At 38.6% G+C, this 12,251-nt stretch overlaps 1 long non-coding RNA gene, 5 other non-coding genes and 2 pseudogenes across 27 annotated transcripts in view; all 8 read left to right on the forward strand.

The window, feature by feature from the left end:
* Positions 1-12,251, forward strand: part of LOC119244363 (uncharacterized) — a 61,403-nt gene that overhangs the window by 45,706 nt on the left and 3,446 nt on the right. For 20 of the 22 annotated variants that reach the window (XR_008551661.1, XR_008551665.1, XR_008551653.1 and 17 more), the window contains 9 exons: positions 466-604; positions 1,530-1,665; positions 2,067-2,201; positions 2,310-2,494; positions 2,910-3,010; positions 3,692-3,797; positions 4,134-4,238; positions 6,551-6,597; positions 11,507-11,647. This is a non-coding gene — a long non-coding RNA (uncharacterized LOC119244363). The remainder of the gene's footprint in view (positions 1-465; positions 605-1,529; positions 1,666-2,066; positions 2,202-2,309; positions 2,495-2,909; positions 3,011-3,691; positions 3,798-4,133; positions 4,239-6,550; positions 6,598-11,506; positions 11,648-12,251) is intronic. The other 2 variants (XR_008551663.1, XR_008551670.1) reach the window with 2 other exon arrangements.
* Positions 10-104, forward strand: LOC119245383 (small nucleolar RNA SNORD116). Its single transcript, XR_005125317.1, has one exon. It is a non-coding gene; the product is annotated as a small nucleolar RNA SNORD116 (small nucleolar RNA).
* On the forward strand, positions 845-939 carry LOC119245394 (small nucleolar RNA SNORD116). The gene has a single exon (XR_005125328.1). It is a non-coding gene; the product is annotated as a small nucleolar RNA SNORD116 (small nucleolar RNA).
* Positions 1,618-1,706, forward strand: LOC119245407 (small nucleolar RNA SNORD116; annotated as a pseudogene).
* Positions 2,441-2,535, forward strand: LOC119245392 (small nucleolar RNA SNORD116). The gene has a single exon (XR_005125326.1). It is a non-coding gene; the product is annotated as a small nucleolar RNA SNORD116 (small nucleolar RNA).
* On the forward strand, positions 3,242-3,335 carry LOC119245403 (small nucleolar RNA SNORD116). Its single transcript, XR_005125336.1, has one exon. It is a non-coding gene; the product is annotated as a small nucleolar RNA SNORD116 (small nucleolar RNA).
* LOC119245410 (small nucleolar RNA SNORD116) lies at positions 4,039-4,131 on the forward strand. The gene has a single exon (XR_005125340.1). It is a non-coding gene; the product is annotated as a small nucleolar RNA SNORD116 (small nucleolar RNA).
* On the forward strand, positions 7,360-7,443 carry LOC119245409 (small nucleolar RNA SNORD116; annotated as a pseudogene).

Consider the following 12,251-nt stretch of genomic DNA (forward strand, 5'->3'; position numbering starts at 1 on the left):
AATGTGCTTGGATCGATGATGACACCCCTCAAATGCATTCCTTGGAAAAGCTGAACAAAATGAGTGAGAACCCTCTACCGTCGTTCTCATCGGATCTGAGGTCCAGCACGCTGTCTGACCTAGGGTGGTAGGCGACAGGGCGAGCACAGCCTTGACCATAAACATTTAGCCACCAGCAAGGGCAGCAACCCAGAGACTGTGATCTTAAGTCCAGTGCTGTCATTACAATGCTGATCTGATTCCCATGAGGCAGAGCTTTAATGGTCTACAGTCTGCTCTGTGGTGGTCCAGCATTTGGTCTCCACAATGTTGACCCTTGAGGTACTGTGACATGAACCTTCCTTCATTCTCAGGGACAGAGCTGAATTATAGGAGGGGGCATTTATAGCCCAGGGCAAATTTTGGGACACATATTGGTCCTTGGTACCTCCTGACATTTGTGTATAATCTCTCCACACTTCTCAGGTGCAGTTTGCACGGAAGTTGGACCCCTGCTTTGCACACAGAGCAGAAGGCTTTGCTCTGGTCAGACCACTGAAGGTGCTGGCAATTCCTGTGATGCATGTGGATGGGAGTGTGAAGTACCCATGAACGCCTGCAAAGGGTAAGCTGCCCTTTGGCCAGAATGCTGCTTTTGGTGCTGGCAGGTACCAGACCTGTCTTGGGTGTGCTTCCTCCACCATTCCCAATGGTGTGCGTGCTTGGCTCCCAAAATGCAAGGACTTGCTCACTGTCTGCCAATGGTCTGTACCCTCCAGCTGCTGGAGGCCTTTGGCGACCTGGGCTGGCCCACTGTGCCATCTGTCTTGAATTCTGACAGTCTATAACCTCCTTGAATGTGCTTGGATCGATGATGACACCCCTCAAATGCATTCCTTGGAAAAGCTGAACAAAATGAGTGAGAATCCTCTACCGTCGTTCTTATCGAATCTGAGGTCCAACTTTCTCTCTGACCCAGGATGTTAGGTGAAGGGAGAGTTTCTTCTTGACCACCCAGGTGCTGACACCAGCCAGGGGTTAGCTACTCAGAGAAGCCAGCCTTAAATCCAGTGCTTTCACCCAAAGTGAGCATATGCCTGTGAAGCAGAGCCTCATTAGTCGAGTGTTGCTCTGGTCAAGAATGTGCCCCTATTATGTGTACATTTCTTCAATTATTTAGAATTCTTAATAATGTTTGCATCTGAAATTAGTAAAATGTATAGACATAATAATAAATATACATCTATACTTCACTTGATGAATAAAATTTCAATATAAAACATGTATTAGATATTTACTTCATGTTGCATCTAATATGGTTAACCATATTTGAAAGAAATAACCAAATAAACAACCAAAAATTCAAATTGAAAAAAAAAAAGAATGTGCTCTCACATTCTTGGTTCCTCGAAGACTGTCACATATATCCTCACTCGTATTTCCCAGACCGAGCTAGCGAGAGCACAGTGCATTTCCCTGGGGCAATCAGTGTACACGTATGGTCCTGGGTACTTTGTAAAGTGTGTGTATGATCTCTCCACACCTCTCAGGTGAAGTGGTTTGGGGGATGACTCACTGTGTGCAGAGGGCAGAAGACCTTACTATTGTGGATGAACGGAAATGCTGCTGAGTCTTTGAGGAGTGACACCCCTGAAATGCATTCCTTGGAAAAGCTGTACAAAATGGGTGAGAACTCTCTACCTTCATTCTCATTGAATTTGAGGTCCGGCATGGTGTCTGACCCAGGATGTTAGGCGAGAGGGAAACTCTCTTCTTGACACAAATGTGTAGCCCACAATCAGCCAATAGCAACTCAGAGACTCTGACTTTAAGTCAAGTGTTTCTCCCCAACAGTGAGCATGTACCTGTGAAGCGGAGCTTCACTGGTCAAGCGGCCACTGTAGTGCTCCAAGTTTTGGGCTGTAGAATTTTGCGCCTCAAAGGCACAGTCACACATACCTTCAGTCATACCTCAGGGACAGAACTGAGTTATAGCAGAGGGCATTTAGCTCTGGGGCAACTATTTGTACACATCATGGTCCTGTTATTTTTCTGAAGTGTGTATGTGATCTCTCAACACCTCTCAGGTGCTGTTAGCGTGAGAGGGATGACTTTCCAGGTGCAGAGGATGGAAGACCTCACTGCCATGGAAGATTGGAGTTGCTGGGAGGTTTCAAGGAGTGTTGGTGCTGGTGTACCTTGTCCTTGGATGCTGACATATGGTAAGTTACCCTCCAATCCAGGTGCACCCTCGGCCTGGTGATCCCAGAATTCCCTAGATGGACACTCATACACCTCTTTACCAGTGTTATGGGTTTTTTTTCCCCCAGTCTAAATGGACTCCTCTGGCCTGGTAGCTGGGCTTCCCACCTCCAGGCTGCTGGAAACCTTGACTCCTGGCCTGCTCTACTATGCTCCCCACCTGGATTTCTTAAAGTCTGCTGCCTCCTTGAATGTGCTCGGATCGATGATGACACCCCTCAAATGCATTCCTTGGAAAAGCTGAACAAAATGAGTGAGAACTCTCTACCATTGTTCTCATCGAATCTGAGGTCCCCACATTGTCTGACCAAGGACATAGGTGATAGGGACAGCTTCTCCTTGACCACAAACATTCAGCCACCATCCAGGGGTAGCAACTTAGACTACAACCTTGAGTCCCCTGCTTTCACTCCAGCAGTGAGCTTATGCCCATTTAGCAGAGCTTCGTTGGTGAAGTCGCTGCTCTGTGGATCACCAAATGTGGTGATCCAGCATTTGGTCTCCACAATCTTGGCTCTGGAAGGCACTGTCAGACACCACTTCAGTCATATCTCAGGGGCAGAGTTGAATGACAGCAGAAGGCATTTGGCCCCAGGGCAACTTTTGGTGCTCTTTATGGTCCTGGTTAACATTCTGAAGTGTGTGTGTGATCTCTTATCACTTCTCAGGTGCACTTGGAGAGGTTGGCTGTCCAGGCACAGAGGGAGCAATTGCTTAGTGCTGTCGAAGTCTGGAGATGCTGCTGAGTCTTTGTTGCGTGTTGCTGGGCGTATGTACATCCATGCCGTCATACAGTATGCTATCTCCCCAAAGAGTGGTTTCCCAGAACTGCCTAGGAGGGCTCTTCCACCCCTTCTCCAGTGCCATTTAGGGATTTTTCCCCAGAATTAATTGACTCTCTCTGTGACTGGGCGGCTGCTGGAGACCTTAGGGTCCTGTCATAGTCCACTAGGCCAACCGCCTGGAATTCTAATAGTGTGCAGCCTCCTCATATGTGCTCAAATTGATGATGACACCTTCAAATGCATTCCTTGGAAAAGCTGAACAAAATGAGTGAGAACTCACTACCATCGTTCTCATGGAATCTGAGGTCCAGCATGGTGTTTGAGTTGGTACAATAGGTGACAGGGAGAGCTTCCCATCAACCACATACTTTAGCCTTCAGCTGAAGGCCTACATTTTAGAGGATGCTGTGTATGTTAGTACTTTCTCACGGGAGGTTGTGGGCATTGGTTAGGTAAATTCTTGGTCCTTTGCTGACTGAGGATATATTGTTTGGGCTTCATATTCTTGCCCCTTGCATGTGGTATAACTCACCTTTAGTCTGACTTCAGGGACAGATTTGAGTGATGGTAAAGACATCTTGTACCTGGGGCAAGCTTTTGCACAGATTTTGGTCCTGACATCCTGGATCTCTTAAGCATGTGTGTGATCTCTCAACACCTCTCAGATGCCATTGGAATGGAGAGTGGATGGCTCACTGTGCAGAGGGCGGAGGACCTTGCTACCATGGATGACTGGAGGTGCCGGTGAATTGCTCTGGATCCTCCCTGAGTGTAAGTTTCCTTCCCCCTAATGTGTTGAATTTGCCTGTCAGTTCATAAATCTGACTTTCAAGAGGCTCATCTACCTCTTCCCCAGTGGCATGAAGTTGTTGATTTCACGGTGGATGATCTTGACTCTGGCTCAGGATTTGGGTTTCTTACCCTGTGGGCTAAATAGATTATGGGGTCCTTGGCTTGTCTGCTTAACCTTCCAGCCTGGATTTCTTAGTCTACAACCTCAGAAAATGTGCACATATCCATGCTGACTCCTCTAGTATGCATATGTTGGAAAAGCTGAGCAAAATGAGGTAGAACTATTATCGTTGTTGTCATTGGATTGAATTCTAGCTTATTGTCCATCCTGAGATGTTGGCATGAGCGACAGCTTCCCCTTGACCACAAACATGCAGCCACCAGCCAGGGAACCAACACCTCAAGGGCTATAGCCCTAAGGTCAGTGCTTTTATTATTTATTTAATTTTATTTTTTTAATGGGAATAATTTATTTTTTTTAATTTATTTATTTATACAAGAACTGAGGTACAGTCAGAGGTATAGGAGGGTGAGAGAATTCACCAGAGACAGAGCAGGGAGCAGAACAGGCAGACGGACCAAAGACTCTGCTGAGGGGAACAGCGGGCGCGGCAGGAGAGGTCTGCTGTGCCATGTTGGATTCTCCCTGGCCGGCCGGGATTGAACCCCCGCTGCAGAGGCTGCAGACAGTTTCATTGTGTGGCGCTCAACCCACTGCACCACTGGGGAGGCCCAGGTCAATGCTTTTACCATAAGAATGTGCTGGGGATTGAGGTGCAGCTTTTGGTCAAGGGATAGCTCTGTGGTGACCCAGTGGTCAGCAGGCATCCTGGTCCTAGGATTGGCAGTGTGGCTTTTGTCTGGCTCTGGTCACAGGTGGAAAGGATCTTTTGCAGCATGGCAGGTTTCTGGACCCCTGGGCTTGGCTGGTATCCATGTGTAGGAATTGATAATCAAAGTTTACATAACTTCCATGATCACCACAGCCCCTCTATCAGCTACTATTTGTGCAGTAGTCTTTACCTCATACAATTGATGGCTTTGGACATTTTTATCTTTTAAGATAATGGAGCTACCTCATGCATCTGTCGTCTCTGATGTCTGTGTTCATAGTCTCTTTTGGAACTAACTTTTTCACTAGTATTTTGATTAAAGATGCCATACTGTGAAATTTAACAGGCTTTCTCATCTTGTCTTGATATGTTCAGTATGGTGTCTATAGTTTCTGGAATATGAATGTGTTGCACCTCACAATTTAACTGTTTTCCTAGCTAATAGATACTTTATGAAAAATTTCCTAATATGTCAAGTTTCCTAATGCTTCTATTGTATGGTCTTTAGTGTAGTCTTTTATATTTTTGGTATTAATTACCTGCAAAGGCAGAGCGAGTTATATTTTGTGAAGTTGGATGTATGTGGTGGAATTTTCCTTTTTTTTTTTGTATTTGTGCAATTCCCTTATGTATTTATTTCTCTGTTTTCCTAGATGAGTTGACAGTGATTCTCTGTAATTGGCTGTGTGGCATCTGCACATCCTGTGCTAGCCAGCAAGGTGTAGGTGTCCCTCTCCAGTGGCCAGGGATCGAACGGTGCTGCAAAGGCTTTGGGCAGCTTTGCAGCCCAGCACTAAACCACTGCGCCACCGGGGAGGCGCCAATTTTTCTGTACTTTAAATGATTTGTGAAAAATAAATTATACATAAATAAATTTATGTATAATAATATAATGAGTGTTGAAATAATTATGACTAGATTGCAAGCATATTAAATATACTGTGAAGTATGAATGACAGAATCACTTCTGTGATCACTGGCCCACCAAACCACCATAAAAGGCAAATATGTAAAGGGGAATTTTGTTTGACTATCAAATGGTACCCAAAAACTTTGATACTGGGAAACAAACATACTGGCATTCCTGGAAGAAATTAATTGTGCAAAGGTCTATAAAGCACAAACACAGGATGACATGACAAGTCTCTGGGTGCTTAACTGCCAGCATCTACATACTGATACCAAATTGACCCTTCAGAAGCACCTTCTGAATAATGAAACCCTTAGGAAATATCCATTCACACACTGGTCTGATCGGCCATCATCTTCTGAGTGACCACCTATGTCTTTGGTGTGATTTGATGGTCAACTTCCAAAGGTATTATGGACTTCTCATTTTCTATTAACTAGAACCCAGTATATATAAATTGACGTACTCTATGTACAGCTTTCACTGTCTATTTACCTTTGCTTGCCCACCAAGTCTCTTGAATCAGAAGTTTTGTTTTTGATTTTGCTATCAACTGGACAAGTGATTTCATATTTATTGCTGGCTTCAACTACATGCTGCATTAAACTTTTTTAGATGTGAGCTGAATATATTTCAAATTGGGATTTTCATATGGATCTTATTGGTCATTTTATTATCTTCTCAGCGGGTTTCTAATGTCTTTAAAGAGACACCCTAGTTATAATAAATTTCTTTACAGCAATTATTTTGGCAAAACTGAAAAGAAACATGTTAGAAAAAGTATTTTTTTTAATTCCTGTGATGAAAATTGTGAACATAATTGTTCTTGTCTAAAATGATTCTATGAGTATCTATTATGAATTCTTATAACTAAATATTCAATTAGGAAAATCTCGTTTTGCAATTTCCTGTATACTTTGTAGATTGTGTGTGGTATTAGAATTCCATGGAATCTTACCACTATATTAATGAAGTTCTGGTTTTTTCAGTTGTTCTGGCTGGCTTATCTGGGAATGAATAAAGGAATACGTTCGAGGTAACATCCAGTTTTTGATGAATTTGATTTCTAGTAAATTTATTTTTATTATTTTTTAAATATTAAGAATTTAAGTGAGTTGAAATTGGTTAATACAAGTAATATTATAATATCATTAGCATAATAATCTCTTTTAGCATAATAATCTCTTGACCCTAAGTCATATACAGTGTTGTAAGCCTGTATTACATCAATAATATTAGTATTAACCTGTTGCAATCTGAGGCTTAGTTTTTAAAATTTTTTAAATTTCATGCTTTATTTTAAAAATTTTATGCTTTCTCTGCTTTGAATAACCAGAATTGTACTAAAGGAGTATAAATTAAAGTAGACTTACAGTGAGCTCTCCTACCTTATACAATTTAGACAAACAGACATGTATACCTTCTTCCTTTCCACATTAATACTCTTTCAATATGTTGAGGTGGAACAAAAATCAGTCTTCATATGGATGAATATTTCTTCTCTTTTATATGTAATATGAAGGAAAACATTGGGAATAATTCTTCCTCCTCTCCTCAAGACCATTGGAAATATTCATGCTGATATGCTTTTTGTCCTGAAGATATTGACATTCCTCTTAGGGAATCATAACATGTCAAAGACATTACCCATGCTAGTTAATCATATGATTAGGTCATTGACTGCAGTGACTGGTCTCCATGATTGAATTCTGTGGATCAACATGTCCCTTATGACAGAATTCTAAGTGCTCATTGCCTGCTACATATTTCAAGTTCAAGGTCTTTTACAAATATGTCTGGATCAATGATAACTTCAAAAATATGGATCTCATTGGAGTCTGAACAAAACGAGTAACACAATCATTTTTGTGAGCTGAGATCCAGCCAAGGGTGCACGCTAGGCACAATTGGACCTGGGGTATTTGACAGCTCACTTGCTTGTGTACATTAAAGGAAATGAATTGTACGTAGGTCTAGAGATAACCAATTATAGAAAGATACGACCACTCTTTGAGTGCTTGACTGACAGCATAACGCACATGCACCCATAATAAAAAGACTGTGAAAAACCAGCCCCCAAGGGGTGAACACTGCAGGGAATTCAAGTATTCACAATGTTTCTTTAGATGCCATATCAACTGTGAGGATCAGTACGTATAGATCTACTAGTCAATTAGAATAAATTATTAGTTATTCCTTGTCATTTTTCTCTTAACTGAAAGAAATATGGGGATACTGAAGTATAGATTATATTCATTGGATGTTCTTATTATATGATTTAATTGGCTAAATCAGTTTCAGAAATTTGAGTTTTTTTTTAATTTTTCTTGTTGCTCAGGTAGAAATTTTCTAGATTTTGATCAACTAAAATATGTCTTTTAAATTATGACTTTAAAACATGGAAAGATTAAATTTCCAATCCTTGGAATTTTCTGTGACTATCATATTCCATCAATGGGTTTATATGTATTAAAAGAAAAGTTACAATTTTATTTTTTGTTTATTACTCTGCTTTTATTATTATAGTATTTTTTTGATAAAGCATTAACTTTATTTATTTAATAATCAAATATTTTTTATTTTGAAGTTACAATAAATGCCTCTAAAATTTCTACTTTATAACATGCATAGATCTTGAAGTCTTTTATTCATATAATACTCTTTCTTTCATACTCTTTCTTTCTTTCATACTCTTTCTTTCTTTCATACTCTTTCTTTCAAAGAATCTCAAAGCTTATAAGGATGTGTCAAATTGTTTATAACACAAGGAACATTTTTGTTTAAAAATGAGCAATTTTTTTGCTAACATAATTTTTTTTGTTTAAATATTTTATTTTATATAATTCTTACATCTTTTTTCATCTTTGCACAATGTATGCATTTTCATTTGGGTTATATTCCCCATACAATTGAACCCCCCTCCTTATTTTGACACTAGTCCTTCCTTTCCCTTCCCCTCCCTTCCCCCCCCTCCAGTGTGTCTCTGGTTTATAGTTGTTTGTTGATTTTGATTTTTACTTTGTATTGATTAGTCTTTTTCCTGGTCTCTTATTTAGGTTTTGTAAATTCCTGCTATGAGACCATGCGGTATTTTTCTTTTTCTTTCTGACTTATTTCGCTGAGCATGATCCCTTCTAGCTCCATCCATGTTGCTGCAAACTGCATGTGTTTATCTTTTTTGAATGCTGAGTAATATTCCATGGTGTATATGTACCATATCTTCTTAATCCAGTCATCTATTTTTGGGCATTTGGGTTGTTTCCATAGCTGAGCATAGGGGTGCAGGTGCCCTTTGGAATTCCTGTTTCTGTGTCCTTTGGGTAAATACCTAGGAGTGGAATTGCTGGATCATATGGAAGCTCTATGTTTAGTAGTTCAAGAAATCTCCACACAGCGCTCCATAGTGGTTGGACAAGTTTGCACTCCCACCAGCAGTGCAGGAGAGTTCCTTTTTCTCCACAACCTCGCCAACATTTGTTGTTGCTAGTTTTTTTAATATGTGCCATTCTCACTGGTGTGAGATGGTATCTCATTGTAGTTTTGATTTGCGTTTCCCTATTACAAGTGATGTTGAATATTTTTCATATGCCTGTTGGTCATTTGCATTTCTTCTTCAGAGAAGTTTCTTTTTAGCTCTTCTGCCCATTTTTTGACTGGATTATTTTCTTTGTTTTTGTTGAGTCTCATCAGCTCTTTGTAGATTTTTGTTTTTAAAAGACTGAAATCATATAGACTATGTTCTATGACCACAAGACAATTTAATTAGAAAAAAAACAAATAAATCTGGGAAATTTCCAAACATGATAAATTCACATTCTTTACAGAACCCATGTGTCAAAAAATAATCATAATAGAAACTGGAAAACATTCAGAACTGAATAAAGATATGCTTAGAGATAGTTATAGTTTTAAATGACTGTATCAGAAGAGATATCAAATAACTAATTGAAATAAGAAGAAAAAGAATAAGCTGGAAAATTAAACCCAATGTAGTACAAGAAATTAAAGAATAAAGATGTGAGCAAAGATTAATAAATTGACAAACATTTACACTGCCATGTAACAAAGTGAGAAGATACAAATCAGTAAAATTCAATGTTCACATTCATATATTTTCCAGCTACAATTTTCAGGTCTATATTGTATCAGAAATCAGGAAATTAATATATACACAAATATGTCATTACTCTGGCCCCTAACAATTCTCAAACCTTTGTTCAGTGGCAGTCAAAGTTCTGTTTGATTTATCTAGAGCTATTACATGTATGGCAGTACATGACAAGTGATGTAATATTATCATAAAAACAACATTTTAAAAATACCTCATGTTAAAATCTTAGTTACAAAAATTTGGGGGAAATTGTTTGAAAACAGAATTGTAAATTACCACATTATATTACATATTTCTAAAATTATTGACTTGTCAGGGAGTAAAAAAATGAAATAAAGACAATGACCTTGCATTGATATGTTTATATTCAGAAGATAAATGCATATTTTAACAATTCTCTATTAACTTTTCTCTCATGTAAAAGTTTAAATTGTGTACCTTTAAATCAATCTTTTAAGATATTTTAATATTTGACATTAGAATAAAACCTGTAAAGTGCATTTGATTAAATTTGTATTATGGTTTCTGCAGATGACTTCAGAAAGAGTATTGAGGCATCTCTTTGAGATACATACAATTTTTAATTTGTGCATCAGATAATCAGCAAAGATAAGATCAATAAATTACATGTAAGCCAATGTCACGTGCTTCTCTGAGAGTACCATGAACACAGTTATCAAATGTGTTCTTTTTTTTGTCACAATTCCTCTGTGGTTATATTAAAGTTCAGAAATGATTATGTTAAATAAGTTCTTCAAAATCATAGATGGAAGTATTGTATTTACGGATGTCTTTTAGATGAAGAATGGTTAGAACACTTCTGATTTATTGCACATAAATGTGCTCTTTCATTAAATTATTGCTTGGAGAAATTTTTAGACTACTATTTAAAAATAGAACTTTACATTGTGCAAAAATGAAAAATGATGTAAAAAATATATAAAATTAAAAAATAAAAATAGAAATTTAGGATCTCTTTGTGGCCTGCCTAGTGGTTAAATCTCAGCACTATAACCGCTATGGTCTGAGCTCAATCCTTGCCCAGGGAGCTGACCCACATATGGAATAGCAGACCTCTCCTGGCTCGCCCACTGCTCCCCTCAGCAGTGTTTTTCATTAGATCGTTCTGTTCTGCTCCCCTCTCTGTCTCTGATGAATCCTCTCCCCACCCTGCACCTCTGGCCTATACTCCAGTTCTTCTATACATAATAATTCTTTTAAAAATATTTAAAAATTTTTAAAAATATATAAAATATATTTAAAAATTTTAAAAAATATAAAAATTATATAAAATGTATAAAATTCCATTTACCAAAAAAAAAAACCCGAGAAATTTAGTTTAATCCACTCTTTCTAGAGATGTTTATATTATTGACATGTACATTTTTTTCTCTAAAAATGGTCTTGTGGCTTTTTTTTTTTTTTTTTTTGCCATTGAAATTGTTAGGATCCTCCCTTGAAGTTCACTGGGTGGTAATAGAGAAATGATATTTTTCACTGATCAGTATATTAGCTTTTTTCTTTTTGTTTTTAAACATCTAGTCCTAATGTGATGGGAATGCTATATCTAGTTAGCATTAATTATTAGCCGGCCACTCTGTCCACTGGACCTCAGGGGCAAGGGAGCGCAGTGCAAGTTTGAAAGTTATGCATTTAGCAGCGTCCTCCTTTTCCTGTATAACACAGGAGACCCACACTTTATAAATGTTTGATTGCTAAGATTACATGCATGCATGTGTTGTATGTATTGAGCTTATATGTACATATAGCTGACTTCATAGCTGCATTTTTTTTTAAAGATTTTTTTCTGTTTTGTTTTTTTCCTTCCTTTCAGGTGAAGCCAGATCCTAGAAGGGAATGGAATCTGTCTGTTCCTCTGCCTTTCTTCTTAAATGTCAGCTCCAAAGCTTGAGCTGACAACTCACTTCTCAGTGATTCTCTATTCCTACCTTTGGCCTTTTGGATGCCCCTGCAGGTATGACTATATGAACGGGAAACTGTAGATTTGTCAGAAAAGGGCCTAAGGTATATAAGAATTGATAGATCCCTGCTTTTCTTAAGTTTGAAAGCATTTGTTGCAGCTAAATAGCATTGAAAACCTACCCAGGAATCATATGAGAGTGGGCACAGTGACTGGGAGTTACAGCTGTGGTCACTGTAGGCCTTTCCAAATGGGTGATCTTTCTTCAATGATCCTATCCTAAAGCTGAATCAGCCTCTCTTGATAAGACCATTTACTGACTTACTCCTCAGCTCTTTATTTGTATGATAGATGCATCAAAGAGGCTTTTAATTTCTTATGGCTTGACATTTTTGAGTTTGTTTTTGTGACATGAGCACCTTATGGACTGTCTGGCATTAGAACAGGTTTTCAATAAACGTTTCTTGAGAATAGGTATGTCAATAGATTATTTTGAGTGATTTCATAAATAACCTGGTCAACTAAACAGAAAAAGATGAATGATTTTAGGAGACATTATTTAAAGAAAGGTTCAGGCAAGCCCATCAGTTTTGAAAAGGCTCAAGAGCAAAGGGCCCTGATGTAATGTGCCAACACTGAAATACATGTTGATATAGAG

This window comes from Talpa occidentalis, unplaced genomic scaffold (genome assembly GCF_014898055.3).
Source record: "Talpa occidentalis isolate TD23 unplaced genomic scaffold, MPIMG_talOcc4v2.1 talOcc4.14, whole genome shotgun sequence".
NCBI lineage: Eukaryota > Metazoa > Chordata > Mammalia > Eulipotyphla > Talpidae > Talpa > Talpa occidentalis.